This window comes from Bos indicus x Bos taurus, chromosome 26, assembly GCF_003369695.1.
Source record: "Bos indicus x Bos taurus breed Angus x Brahman F1 hybrid chromosome 26, Bos_hybrid_MaternalHap_v2.0, whole genome shotgun sequence".
NCBI classification, from domain to species: domain Eukaryota; kingdom Metazoa; phylum Chordata; class Mammalia; order Artiodactyla; family Bovidae; genus Bos; species Bos indicus x Bos taurus.
Genome location: NC_040101.1, coordinates 18,562,042 through 18,577,604, shown reverse-complemented (window position 1 = coordinate 18,577,604; position 15,563 = coordinate 18,562,042).

Genomic DNA, 15,563 nt, shown 5'->3' with positions numbered 1-15,563 from the left:
AATGACCATCTTTTTTCCTATCCGAGAGCAGGGGCGCTGTGAATTGTGTGGGCAGGAAGACACGTGGATCCACCCTCCCCCCGGGACAGGAGGCAGCGCCAACAAGGGGCACCGAGCCACTGGCCACGCCCCTCCCAGAGCAGCAGGTGATTCTCAGAGTTGGTTGCATGGACCGCCTGTCTCCTTCCCCCCATCTAATCTGGTCACCGAGACACTCCGCCGTGTTCCGAGGAAGCCGAGCAGCTTCACAGGACTCGCCTCGTTTGGATGCACAGCACAATGAATTTGTACCCGCCGAGCCTCCAGCGCTGATATTTCAAATCCTACAGTACACTAAACGTGAAACTTTTGTTCAAATTTCAAGGATTTTGATAGCCCAAGTGAATAGACACTGCCTATTGATTTTTCCCTTACAATGACTCTTGGATAACCTATTTTCTCATTTATTTTTAAAGACAGCTCATGAGATTTCATAGCAATTCTGCCCAACCTCCTAATATCAAAATCCCTCCTTGACCCTGAAAATTGTAATTCTGCTATAGATCACAGCTGCTGAATATTACCTTTTACTAAGCTGGTTAAATAAAATATGTCCAAATCACTAGATCCCACAAGCTGTGGCCTGCAATTGTAATGATCCAGGGGTTGAGGTTCTCACCGCCACGTGCCCGCCAGCCCCGAGCTCTGCCGGCCAGGCTGACACCAAAGTGTGGGAATCGAGCACATCGGCTCGGGCTTGGAATTTAAGGAGGAGGAGAGGGAAAGCGTAGTTCAGCTAGTCTTCAATGATTTTCTTGTAAAACTTTTACAAGGGAGACTTGGGCTGTTTGATGTGTTCTAGACAATCAAATGCCCTTGGAGTCTGCTGCAGAGTGGCTGGGTTTCCCCCCAAGTGGAGGAGGGGGTGTATTTGATGTAGGGCAAGTTCAAAACCCCAAAAGCCTTCCACGCTGGTAGGTCAGATTTCACTCGCAAGGTGGGGAAATACAACATGTGAAACGTGAAAAGGACCACCAACCCAGGAAGTCTTATTCCGCCGCCGCGGGCCAGCCTGAACTCTTGCTTTGACTGAAGAGGGGCCACGGGGAATTTAGACCAAGGGGGCTTGCACCCAACCTGAAACCCCTTAGCTTCTATATCTTCCGGCTCTCACCACGCTGCGTCCCCTTTAGCCAAAGGGCCCCATGACTCTCCCGGCCCCCACACAGCCCAGCTTACTTTTCCAACTTACTTTTCCTTTTTCTCAAAAGAATGAAGGACAGCACCTACCCAAGTGGGTTCCACGGGAACTGTGAATATTTCAAAGCCAACACTTAAAAGTCATAACCTCTGGCTTTCAGATTGTCCTCTTGCCTTACCTGGGCAGCCCCCACATCCAGTATGGTAATGTTTTCCCTGAGAACCTCACTCATTACAGGGGAACAGAGTCTGACTCAGCAGAAATACGGCATTTCCCGACAGTGGTCGCTGGAGCCCATTTGAAATGCAGAACACAGCTGGCTTTTCCGAGGGCCTGTAGAGCGCTGTAGCTGCCTCTGCCCCTGCCCAGGCCCTCCTACGACAGCTGGACCCACTGCCTCCCCTGCAGGGCTGGCAGCTGGTCTTTGGCAGGTGACTGGTCCCGGGGAACAGGTGTGGGGAATTTGCTGACATCAGCGCCAGGTGAGTCAGAGTGAACAGGAAACTGTCCACAAAAGAGAAATTAATAAACAGCAGCAAGTCCCCTCCCTCCAACCCTCAATCAGGATCTGTCGGGGGTCAAAAGGGCTACACAGGTTAGTGTCTTTCAACACAGCATATGCCAGGGATGACAAGCACGTGGCAGGATCATCTCTGGTCCCCCACCCCACCTCCCCATCCCTAAGTTCCCAGCCCACACTGCTAATTGATCCTGGCTGTCTTTCATCCTCAGAATCTTCTTGAACCCGGCACTCCCTGCAGCCTCTACTCATCGGTGATGGTGAACTGGGGAAAGCAATCTATTTGCCTCCAGCCCACCACATTCCTGTGCCCACAGCATGTGCATGCCACCCCTCTACTGGGGGATCCCCACACCCTTTCTCCTGGCCACCTGCGTCTACCCCTGCAGGGACCCACTCAAGTCCCCTTTTCCTCCCAAGGGTTTTGCCAACCACCATCATCCTGCCTTCCTGGCCAGCCACTAGACACTCAGGCAGAGAGGTGAGTAAGAGGCTGGGTGTGTGGAGACCTCTGAGTTCTGGCCCCGGCTTTGTTCTAAAATAACTGAATGACTCTGGACAAATCAGTTTCCTTCTTTATCCCTCTATTTCCCCATCTGTAGATGAATTATTAAGACCCTAGGATCTGAAGGTGGCTCACAGCTCCTCCATCCTGTGACGCAGAATTCCTTGGCAATCACCTTACTCTTTGAACCATTTTGTACAGCCTTTTGTTACTTTCTTTCTCCACCCATGTGAGTTCCTGGAGAGCAGGAATTGCAACCTCCCACCCCCCACCCCGCCCCTGGCCCCATACCTTCGACAGCAAGGAGATCAATCTAGTCCATCCTAAAGGAAATCAGTGCTGAATATTCATTGGAAGGACTGATGCTGAAGCTGAAGCTCCAATACTTTGGCCTCCTGATGTGAAGAGCTGACTCATTGGAAAAGACCCTGATGTTGGAGAAGATTGAAGGCAGGAGAAGGGGACAACAGGACGAGATGGTTGGATGGCATCATCGATTCAATGGACATGAGTTTGAGCAAGCTCTGGGAGATGGTGAAGGACAGGGAAGCCCGGTGTGCTGCAGTCCATGGGGTCAAAAAGAGTCAGACACAACTTAGCAACTGAACAACAACCCCCCACCCTGACCTGTATTTCTCCTTGGAGAATCAAAGTGCTGGGAGGAAAATACTCAGTACCTCTTGCTGCATGTTCAATTCCTGTGATGCTGATCATCTCCCATGGAAGGAGAGTCCCTAGAAAGTTGCAGTGACACCAAGTCAAACCTTGTTCCAAGGGGATCGGCTCCATCTTCTACCCTCCCAGGAGTCTTGGAGACACTGTTGGGAGCTCAGGACAGTGAGCTGATGAGAGGTGAGGGAGACAGAGGCGATTCCATTCAGTTCAGCGGTCGATGCTCAGACACGGGAGTCAGGCTGTTGCTCATCCACTAGCTGTGTGAACTTAAGCAAGTGAATCAACCTCCCCACACCCTGCAAGTCAGGCATGGCCAGATGACCTTCGGATTGAATGAGAGAACCCTGGGGTGCACCAGGCTCTGGCCCCAGGCTGTGGTAAGTGCTCAGTGAAGGGAAGCAATCATCGGGACTTTAGGGTTGGCTCCGCCCCACCCACCAGGCCGCTGAGACTGTTACCCATCTGGGCTTGTTATCTCAGTTCAAGTGAACTGACTGGGAGTGCAAATGGGAATGAGCAATTCTTGGCCTAAAGGAGGAATTTAGAGCCTCAAGAGCAGTAAGGAGAGGAGGCCAGACGGTGAGGTCCAAATTCTGACGTCAGATGGAATACATCCCATAACGGAAGTCAAGACATCACCCCACCCGCAGACCATCTTGTAATTGGCTCCACTCAAGGAACACCACCCCCCCCATCACCCCCACCACCCCATGGCAAAGGCAGTGCCGGGTACAGAAGAGCCCTCGGCCCAGTGGGCAGTGCCCTCTCCTCCCAGGAGAACACAAGCTTCGGGGCAATAAATTTTAGCTCTTGTTACCACCTCTCCATTCTCTCCCATCACTGCCTCTTGATCTTCCCCTCTCTGCTGACAACCAGATATGGTTGGCATTCAGTTGGGGATTTAAAACCAGGAGCGCATCGCCCTCCCTTCAGGCTGGAAGCTTGCTCCCTGGCTCTCGGAAGCCTCTCGAAGCTGGGCGCTTGATGAGTGCCAGGAGACCGGCTCCTGAAACCGGAAGGGGCCTGCATTGTTGGATCAAAATAGCAAATGTGCAACCTGAGTCCCTTGAGGGGCCCTCAGCCGGCTGGTGGCTTCCGGTGGGTGCTCGGCACAGGCCAGCCCCTGGATGCAAACTGCGGTGGCCCTGGCTGCCACTGGAGAGCGCCCTGCTGTGTGTGCCCCTGTTCTGCCCTTAGCCAGGTTAGTTCATCCAACTGAAAGTGGACTCGTGCTATCCTTTAGCAAAAACAAATAAAATTCATATTTGAGTCGAATAAACCAAGCTTCTGCATATCACCCATGGGCTTCCTGAATGATTTCAATCTTCCCAGTTAGAGTTTGCCACCCCTGAATCTCCCACGACCCCAAATCTAAAAGCACCCCTTCCCCGTGGATGACAGCCACGTGGATCTCTCCCGCTCATGAAGTCAGAAGGCAGAGATCTAGGATGGCACCTGTCTTCCTGCGTGGTGCCCAACTGACTTGTCAGCTTCCAAAATGTTTTCATCTCTAGAAGAAACAATGCACAAAAAAAGCAGTTCTGAAAGAGGCCCATTAGACACAGCTCCTGAGCCAGGGCAGGTGACCTATTTGAGGGCCTTGGAGGAGGCGTATGGGGGGCTTTAAACCAGATTTTTTTCCTCTGCAGTTCCCATCCCATGAAGCTGTTCTGCTAGCCCCTTGGAGGGCCCATATGCTCCAAAGTAGTAGCAAGTGTCCCATTACTGTCAACGGCCTTTTATTTTTAAACTAATGCTATATTTGGAAAGCAGTAATCCTGGGGAAATGATACTGGGACTAATGGGGAACATATTACCTTTCATGTGTTTTTTTCATGTTTAAGGTTTCTTTGCTATTATCTGAGTAGCAAGGCTCTGCATACACTCTTGGGCAAAAAATCAAAATAAGCCTTAAAGCAATAATATTTTAATAAGCATCAAATGTCTTCAATGAGATAAAAGTATTATATAGTGTTTTGATATTGGGCTTTAGTTAAAACCTCATTTAAAAAAAAAAAGAAAATTCCTCAGATGTACTAGGGTGGGAGAGCAGTCATGTATTTTGAAATTCAGGTGGAGGAAAAGTTTCAATCCAGGTCAATTATGCTAATTAAATGCCACAAATGATGGAAATTGCCAGCAAATGGATGTTATTGTTTGTTGCTATCACTGTTTCCCATTGATCAAAAACACCAGCTAATGACACTTGAGCCTCTAAAAATTGAGCTCCAGTCTGAATACACATTGATGCCTCCATGCCAGTCATAACCCTTGGGCGGCAGGACTAAGCTCCTGTCCAGCCCACATCCGCCCCTGCCTTCTTCTTGGGTGAAGTTTCCAGCAGCCAAGGCTGCTGGCCACCTCCCTGAAACTCAGATTAGCTTGGTCATTGAGCGCCCGTTTCTGTTCCCAGACCCAACTAGGAAGTGTTCAGGGGCCCAAGTTATGAAATGAAACCCAGTTTTCTGATTCCTTCAACCCGTGCCCAGGGACCAAGCTAGAACCATGAGCTCTTTCTTTAGAAGTGAAAGGAGGACGCTCATAGATCCTCCACCTGGTTTTATAAAATGAGGAAACTGAGGCTCAGAGAGAGGAAGTGACCTGCCCAAAGGCACACAGCAAACTAATGGGGAGCCAAGAATAGAACAATGTCCTGATTTCCGGTCCCGTGCCCCGAGTGCTCGCCTCTCAGATATCACAATACAGAACTGTAGCTTTCCTGTCCTCCGCCCTCATGGCAAGTTCCTCCCACCCCACCCCCAGCTTTCTGTAGTTTCATGTCAAAGCTTGGTCGGGTGACCTCAGCGCAAACCAACAGGAGTTCAAGTTTGGAATCAGGCCATGTGTAGCATGACTTGAGTGTCTCTCCCCATGGCTGACCTAACATGGGAGTCAGTTTTCAGTTACAAGGTAGAATGTACTTTGGATGGGTGGGACATCAAAGTGAGGGTGGGAGATCAGTGATTTCAGGCTGATCCAGGGATGCCACCATCCTCTCTTAACCCCGAGTTACAGTAGACACCATCCTCTGAGCTGTGGCTATTGGCCATTCCTACTTCCCACTGACCAGTCTCAGAAGAAGTTGGCTGCAGGAGATGGGATGGAAGGAGATCAAGAACTGGTGGGAGAAGGTGGAAGGTTTCAGACAGGAATGGTCAAGGATGTCACAAGACACTCTCTCATTTCCCATCTTACTGAGGTGGGTCCCGAAGGTCACAACCCCCATAGTCTCCCTGGTTTCCAGGTACTGGGTGGGGGTAGGACCCTGCTATCCCTTTGGAACCCAGAGCCACTGGTCATCATGGAGCGAGCACACCCCGGGCCTCAGGAACCCTGCGCTCAGCTCCCAGCTCTGCCCCAGCCATGTGCCCTTGAGCAAGTCACGTTCCCTCCTGGGTCTCAGTTTACTGATCTGCAAAAGGGGAGGGCTTGGCCTGGAAGGCCATAAGGAGAACGGCCCCTAAGGAGCAATTACTGTCCTGGGGTCACGGGACACCCAACTCTTGTAGCCATATCCCTGGAGACGTGTAGATAATTCCCAGCGTAGATATTCCTCAAGTCATGTATTTGGGGACTTCATGGGGACTTGGGTTTTGTCTTTGAAGCAGTGGGGTCAGATCCACCATCTGAATTTGGCTTGCCTCGGAGTCATCACAAAAGGAGACCATCTGGGAGTGGCTGGGGGGCAAGGACAGGGAGAGGCCGGGGGATGGCAGCTGTGGGAGTGCTCGGCCTGGTCCAGGGCCTGGGCCAGTGACTAGAGGCTGAGTTCCTGTCACTCACTCTCAGCCCTGCACTTAATCAACTCGGCCGTGGGCACCGGGTGCTTCTCCACCTGCCCAAAACCCTTCAGGTGTGCTCGTGGGGCCTGGTCCAGACCTGCCCTGCACAAGGACGTACCCCAGAGGATGGGAACCAGGCCTCCAAGGCCAGAATCGCCCTTTACCTGCTCATTCTGCCCCCTCATCCAGGGCTCCCAAGTGAGGCCCCAGGAGGGGAGCCAATTCCCAAGGAGGCCCTAGGACAGGCCTCGAGTCTTCCTGGGGTCAGAGCCAGAGCCAGGGGGCCTCAGAGAGCTGAGCCTTCTGCCCAGACAGGCTCAACAGACACCAGGACGTTGGGACCTGCAGGGAAGCGCATCTTAGTGACTGAAAAATATAAAAGTGCTTCTAAATGGTAGGAGGTCAGGCCATGTATGTTATGGAGATCAGGGCTGGGAATGATCTCATAACACAGATTTTTTTTTTCCCCTCAACTAATCTGTATTTCGGAGAGGGCAATGGCACCCCACTCCAGTACTTTTGCCTGGAGAATCCCATGGACGGAGGAGCCTGGTAGGCTGCAGTCCATGGGGTCGCTAGAGTCGGACACGACTGGGCGACTTCACTTTCACTTTAGTGTGTCCACTGTTTTACTGAAACCACATAGAGACCCCCGCCTCATAATCACATAGGAAAGAGGGTGGATGGGAGTGGGAGGAACTCAGCAACTGCCCTTACCCCCACCAGGTGAGCTTCAAGGATGAGGATGAGGAGATGGGGTGTGGGCAGTGGGTCAGAGGCCAGAAGCTCTCTGGCCAACAGAAGCACATTGCTCCAAAGGCCATTGGATCTGTTAAACCGTGACTTGGCCCCTCACTAGCTGGGGGCTTCGGACGACCTCCTTGGCCTCCCTGAGCCTCACTTCCTGACTGTGACGTGGGGGTGATGGTGAAGGTGACTTGGAGGGTCGTCACCAGTATTTGACACGATCCAGTAAATCACCAAGCCTGTCCATGGTGCCTGTGGCCCTCGCTTCCTCTGGGCACCTGCTGTTGGGAGCACCCCGCTTTCTTCCCTGAGGGCTGCTTGCTGAGTCACTGTCCAGCTCACCCCAAAGAGAGGGGCCATGGACAGCCCCTGGGGTCACAGCCTGAGGCTGGCTCTGTGGGTCACCCTCTCCCTCAGTCACGGGCCAGAGAGGAAGTTGGCATGCTGTCTCAGGAACATGAAGAGCAGCCATGGAGAAAGGAGTTGAAGACCCACTCACTCGTTCCCTCACGAGATATTTACCAAGCACCTGCTGTGGGCTGGACACTGAGAACACAGCAGAACCAGGGAGGCCAGAGCCCTGCCCTCTCGGGGCTCTCAGTCTGGTAGCGGAGGCAGACAGACCATTGATAAACCACAGAAAGCCAGACGCGTGCAGCAGTGAGCAAGGCCATGGAGGGAAGGTGGTCCTGGCCTGTGGGAGCAGCCACTTAGGCGAGAGGAGGTAATACCAGAGCGTGCCCGGAGGATGCTGAGGACCAGGAAAGGCATTCGGGGCAGCGGAGGGCAAGAGGAAAGGCGCTGTTGAGAGGAAGCAAAGTCTCATGAGGCTTGGCGGGGAGGTGCCCTGGGGCCTGGAACAAACTGGAGGAGCCCAGGGGCCCCCAAATGAGGCCCCAAATGTGGGCGGGGCTGAGTCTCCAGGCCTGTGGGTCTCAGATGGAGGCTGGATCTTATTCTAAAGAAAGGGGAAGCAATACTGGGGCGGAGGGCTTAAGCTAGGTCTTTAAGGACCCTGGCTGGTGTGGGATGGATTATAAAGGGAGACAAACATGGAAACATGGAGATCAAACCAGTCCATCCTAAAGGAAATCAACCCTGAATATTCATTGCAAGGACCGATGCCGAAACTGAAGGTCCAATACATCGGCCCCCTGGTGTGAAGACCCGACCCATTAGAAAATTTCCCTGATGCTGGGGAAGATTGAGGGCAGGAGGAGAAGGGGACAACAGAGGATGAGATGGTTGGATGGCATCATTGACTCCATGAACATGAGTTTGAGCAAACTCCAGGAGATGGTGAAGGACGGGGAAGCCAGATGTGCTGTAGTCCATGGGGTCACAAAGAGTCCGACACAACTGAGCGACTGAACAGCAGCAACAAACATGGAATCAGGGATCAAGCAGGCCTGGCCTCACACGCACATCCCAGTTGAGGAGGTTCGGCCATGTTACTCCACTTCTTTGGGCCTCAGTTTCCTCATCTGTAAGATAGGCTGCTGCAGAGATTAAGTGCTGAGAGACTGTCAGAACAAATGGCCAAGAGCCGGACCACACATACAAGCAGAACTTTGACTTACAACCCACAGCAACCCCTTGTGTATATTGACCAACCTGGTAGCCAGCCTGCAGTAAGTCAGCCTGGCAGAAACCAGCCTGCTATCTCCAGTGACAATCGAGAAAGCTAAACAATAACTGAAACAATGGACCCCAGATGACCACAGGTCAATTTGTAACTGATGGCTTCCCTAATATTTGTCCCTGCTTCCAATTTAGGATTAACCGGAAAAAGTCAAATATGCACCCCTCACCCATCACATAGGATAGGCTTCCCCCCAACCTTCTATTTAGCTGCCTCCAGCCTCCCCAGGCCAACAGTTTTCCACCAGGGCACACACAAACTTCTTTCTTTCCACTCTAAACCTTGCCCACCTTTGAGGCTCTGCCAAGACGCAAGTGATGGTGGCTGACTCCCTTGCTATATAGCAAGCTCTGGATAAATCGCCTTTCTTTTCTCGGTTGGTTCATTTATTTCCAGGATGCCAGCATAAGCCAAGCACTGGGTGCCTCCCTAGCATGCGATGGGTACCCGGTGAGGTTCTGTCCCTCCTTATCTTCTGAGGGACCCCACAGCAGCTGACCCAGGGCCTGTCCACAGGAGTGTCAGAACCCTGAGTGGTCAGGCAGGCCAGGTGCCCTAAGAACTAGCTGCTTCTCAGTACGTCTGCCTCGGGAGGAAAGCCAGCAGGAGATGATTTTATATTTTCTTGTGTACGATGCGGGGAGGAGTTGAGTGCAGAGCTATATTTTAGGGAAAGAGCCTAAGACTGGGTTTTGCCTGGGTTCAAATCGCAGTTCAATGCTGGCTGTGTGGCTCAGGCCCCAGTTGTCTTCTTTGTTAAGTGGAGAAGATTAAATGAGCTAATTTGGGTTAGATGCTTAGCGCAACGCCTGGCACCTAGGAAATGTGTGTAAACAGAAACTGGCAGCCAGCAGGAGTGGCGACGACGAGGCTGTGCGGCCGCCAAACTGAGCCGCCGAAGGTTCAGAGAACTGTGTGCGGGAGGACGCGTGTAGGCACGTCCTCCTCAGCTCAGTGGCTCCTCCGTGGGGCAGTCTTCACCCAGGACTTTCTTGGGGAATGCAAAGGCAGCCTGCACCCTCCAGGGACCCACTGCTATGAGGCTCTCCCCACCTCAGGGAAGCAAGGGTGGTTTTCCCAAGGGTGTGGGACATTCCACCGTAAGGCGTGGCTCACAAAATTGTTAGTGGAGCATCCTGTGTAATGGAGCTCGGGTGTCCTGGGAAATAACCCAACCGCTGTTCATTCACAGTGAGGAGAAAGTGATGGAAAGATTTGCTCTTTATATTTTAACAGGAGGCAAAGCCCTAAGTCGGAGAAGGAAATGGCAATCCACTCCAATATTCTTGCCTGAAGAATCCCATGGACAGAGGAACCTGGTGGGCTACAGTCCCTGGGGTCACGAAGAGTCAGACACAACTGAGTGACTGAGCCCAAAGCCCTAAGTCCAGAGAAACCCCACTAATGTGGGCTTTCAGGCATTTGGGTTAAAGGAAGTGGGTGCTAGATTGAGAGAAAAGGGGCCTCTGAAGTCCCCCACCACCACCACCAAGAAAGAACCTGCAGCAGTCACTGGTCACATCACTGCTCAGCATCAGAGCCCATCAGAGGACCCCTCTCTCTGCCAAGGGTCAGGGAGGAGCGGGCATCTGGCCTCTCCAGACACCCCAAGCAGAAATGATCCTGGAACTGGCAGCTCCAACCAGGGGAAGAATTCATCCTGAGAGCATGTTGGCGACCACAACCACTTTCAGAGGCATCGTCACCGAAAGGGGCTGGAGCATCCATGGGCCCAGCAGTGGAGGGCACTCACACACCCAGGGCTTGGCAGCATCCCTGGGGGCATCCACTGTCCGTGTGTGCCAAGTCACTTCAGTCATGTCTGACTCTTTGTGACCCCACAGACTGTGGCCCATGAGGCTCCTCTGTCCATGAGATTCTCCCTGCAAGAATACTGGAGTGGGTTGCCATTTTTTTCACCAGGGGATCTTTCTGACCCAGGGATCGAACCTGTGTCTCTTACATCTCCAGTATTGGCAGGCAGGTTCTTTACCACCTGCAAAGCCCAAGCCACTGTCTAGGGCATAGTTTCTAAACTTAGGTCTCCTGCTTTCCTGGTATTCCAGTCACTTCCCAACAGCTCTCCAAAAAATTCTTTTTCTCCTAAATCAGTGGTTGGTGACCAGGAATCTGATCCGCTGCAGCCCACAACCCTAAGGCCAGTGGAAGCAAAAGGGTGATTACAATTCACACAATTAATTTTAATTCCCTGATGTTTTCTAACAACTGCATACAGAAACAAGGATTTCTTTAAGGTGAGTTGCCTGTGAATGGGCAGAAACCTGTAAGGATTCCATGGTAGGGTGAGTTTTAGGGTATTCTTGTGTTGTCATGAGACCTGCCCTCGCTGCTTTCCCCTCCCCTAAGCAGAGGAGGGAACTCACATCTCATCACTGCACTCACCTCGGCTTCCCTCTGTGGCCAGGCGTTTACTACCCTACATCAAAGCAGCCAGCCTGCTATGGGAGACGTTTCAGCTTGGCTGTGCCCTACTTCCAAGTTCATATGAATCCCTTTGTTTGAGACCCTGGGGGCCAAGGAAGAAAACCTGTCCAGGTGAGCAGGCTTGGCTTCCAGCCCCAGCTCTAGGATGAACTGGATGTAACCTCTCTCTGGGCCTCAGTTTTTCCCATCACTATCATGAAAAAAAAAAAAAAAATCCATTTGTTCCTGTACAAAGGTCTTCTGGCTCCAAATTCTGTGATGCCATTCTTCTGATTCTTTGGGACTCACCATTCCACTGCCTCCCGCTTTCTGTGTAGGTGGCCCACAGAAATAGCCTAGAAAACAGGAAGGCTAAACTCAACAAGAATCCCAGTTTTCATGTTTAGCAAGGTAGGGCGGGTCCAGGATGCCAAGTTTTGCTCCCTGCCTTCAAGGTGTTAATGTTATTGTAGCTGGGGTGGGGGCGGGGGCGGGGGGGGCGGTGGGTGGAGGCGGGGGGAGGGAAGCGGTTGGATAGGAAAACAGAAGCCACTCTAAGTATCATAAGTTGGAAGGGTTCTAATTCAGGGAACTGGAGACTTGCTGGAAGGGCTGAGAGAGGAAAGGTCAGGCCAGCAGCTGACAGAGGCAGATGATCTATCTAAAAGCAGCTCACCTAGAAGCTGCAAAGAACCCAGGAATCTCAGCAGTGGCCACCACCTCCACCCCCAGCAGCCTGAATCACACAGAGCATACAATTCTCAAGAGTCTGAATTTTGCTCAGGCATCTAGCTGCAGCTTCTGCCAGAGAATGGCATCTTCCTTCTCCCCCGCCTCCCAGTTCTTGCAGGAGTGTCTCTCATTGGAAGACTCTAACCAGTGCACCACTGAAGCAACTTAGCAGCAGCAGCAGCAACCAGAGCTTTACAAAGAAAGGGATTCTGGGAAATGTAGTTCCAGGCTTCTCCTCTGAGGTCTAGGGTGTCAAAGAACATGGCCACAATGTCAGGCAACAAAAGAAATTGAGTTTGGTTTCACAGCCACAAACCAGGAAAAGCAAAGAGAATTCATCCTAAGGGCCATTGATTGGTGATGACTGTCTGGAGTAATGAGTTGAAAACAACTTTGAGCTTGTATGTAGGGTCACCAGGAAAAGGTGCTACATTGGATTAGCAATGCCCGAGATGGGCATAGAATGAGAGTGGGGGATTGGATGCAAAAAATTTGCTCTAATGATTGGAAGCCTTCCTAAGGTGACTGACCTTTTTCCTTAAGTCAAATATGTAACTTGTAACTATCCACATGTGAATTCATCCCCTGTAAGCCTTGAACTCAAGAGGGATATTGGAATTGATAAGGAGCAGGAAAGGTACATGGAGAACCTGTGGGGTCTCCAGCCTCCTGGAATCAAGCTCTGCACAATCCCCACCATCACACTCCTCAAGGTCATCTCATGGTCAGGTCTTTCATCACCGCCTTCACTACCCCCTTCATTTTCCAGTTTCTAGATCTGTCTCTGCTAGGCCTTCATCACATGATCTTGGAGAAGCCTTCCAACTCTTCTCCAGTGAATTACTTCCTCTCTCTGTATCTCGGTTCCCTCATGGGCAAATTCAGGAGTTGGGTTAGATGTGTGGTTTGCTGATGGTGGATTGAGGGGTGTAGGGTATTTAAGAGGAAGAGGAGGGTTGGAGAAATGCCAAGGCATGGGTCTCTGGGAGGTAGCACTTTTATCTATTTTAGATACTGTGCTTTGGACTAAGATGTCACTTGGGGAAAAAAGTGAGGGGCTTATTCTTCTGCTTAAAATAAATAAATTAAAGGCTTGAGACTGTCTGGACAAGCCACACACTTCCAGATGTGACATTCCCTAGTGCTGGTTAGCTTGTCCACCTCTGCAAACACCAGCCTCTTTTCTCTCTTCCTCCCTTCCTCCTCTCTTTCTCCATCCCCTCTCCTCCAAAGATGTGTATCGCCAAGTCTCCATCTTATCTTCCAAACATGAGGTGAACTTGAGAACCAAACTTGAAGGCTGGGTCTTGTCATTATGAGATGTTGTGAGGTCAGGTAAAGGAAAAGAGGCAAATGAAATCAACATGTCATTTCCCCCATTTCCCAAAAATCTGGTGTAATTCTTTTTATCATTAAAAAACACACTGAACCACAGAAAACTTAAAACTTGACATCCTGGAGTCAAAAGGTCTTCTCACTTTTCCCCACCTCACTGAGAACTGCAAAATTACAAAACATGAGAACATGCAGCTTTGAGTTGTTGTTGTTTTTAATGATACCGCAATGACTGGATGGTTTTTATCATCGTGTTTTTTTTAAAGCAGGAGGAACCATTCAAATAGGTTTTTCTGCTCAAAATGTACTTTGGAGTTCCATTTTGGGGAATAAGAACACTTCTGTTCCTCTTCCGGCTGCAGTTTCACTTAGTCCCCATTAATACTAGCTCTAGAAGAGTCTGAGTCAGCCATAAAATATGTCCATTCAGGAAATATTTTCATTATTCCCTGCAGGAGGGAAAGGGCAGATTCTAAGGGAGCGCTGGCAAAGGTGTTTTTGAGGAATGCGGAGCAGAGAGCCCACCATTCTGCCCTTGCTCCGGGGTTCCTCTTGGGCCATGGGGTGCGGCTTGAGGAGGAAGTGGCTGGAATCACACCCACCCGAGCAGAGGCCCCTGCCACGTGGAAGTCCATGCACTAGTGAGATCAAGACCAGCCTAACGTTAGACCCTCCATTGAGTCCCTCTTGTCCTGGCTCTACACACAGAGCCCAACCAAGCCAGGATGGAGCATGTGCACACCCTGTCTGCTGATTGGTTGGAGCCTGAGACGTGGGGCTTTCCCCCATTGGCTGGTCATCGTCCGCAAAGGTAGCATGAGAGTGCAGTGCTTCCAGTCAGCAAAAGCCACCTGCCTCACCTGTTCTCTGGGTCCCAAATTCCCTCACTGAAGAAGAGAGCTTGCCTGAACATCACCGATGCCTGGCTCTAGGGAATGGCTGTCAGAATTCAGATGTGCTTCGGCACCCCTCAACCTAGAAGGCACAATGACTGCCACACAGGACACGGAATGACCTCACTTGGAGACAGCTGTCCTCAGGACACTGAGGGCATGCTGGGGGGAGGGACCATGAGGGGGTGCCTCAGTTTTCAAGGGGGAGGGAAGTCAGAGCTATTTCCCTCAGGTTCACCCAGGGTGGAGCTGTTCCCCAGAGGACAGGAGAGGGGATCCTGGTGTCCTTTCTCTGGACAAGAGAAGAGGGCCCCAGGCAGAGCCTAGTGTGATGGGAATTTACCTCAAAGGCAGGAGAGCTTACTTACCCCTCACATAAGCAAATAATCTTTCATCTTGTTTTCCATTTCCTTTGGCGGGGGGAGGGGGGTCTTTCCCCAAGTACTGAGGACTGAATCCTAGAGCTTTCCTGTTCAATTGAGTCTCCTGTTAAAATTCAGTTCCTTGGAAGAGTTATAGTAACTTTTAAACAGATACCTTATTAGTCTGGGGAGTGGGTAAGTACTGTATATACACAAGCAGGAAGGAAGGGAGTGTGGGCACAAGCACATAGCATTGATACTAGGACAAAACCCTCCAAAAGAACTTCCCATGATGATGTTCAGTTCAGTTCAGTCGCTCAGTTGCGTCCGACTCTTTGCGACCCCATGAATCGCAGCATGCCAGGCCTCCCTGTCCATCACCAACTCCCAGAGTTCACTCAGACTCACGTCCATTGAGTCAGTGATGCCATCCAGCCATCTCATCCTCTGTCGTCCCCTTCTCCTCCTGCCCTCAATCCCTCCCAGCATCAGAGTCTTTTCTAATGAGTCAACTCTTTGCATGAGGTGGCCAAAGTACTGGACTTTCAGCTTTAGCATCATTCCTTCCAAAGAAATCCAAGGGTTGATCTCCTTTAGAATGGACTGGTTGGATCTCCTTGCAGTCCAAGGGACTCTCAAGAGTCTTCTCCAACACCACAGTTCAAAAGCATCAATTCTTCGGCGCTCAGCTTTCTTCACAGTCCAAGATGATGTTAAGTAGAATGAATCCATGCTGTGTAATACTGTATGGCAATTGAGCTTGAAA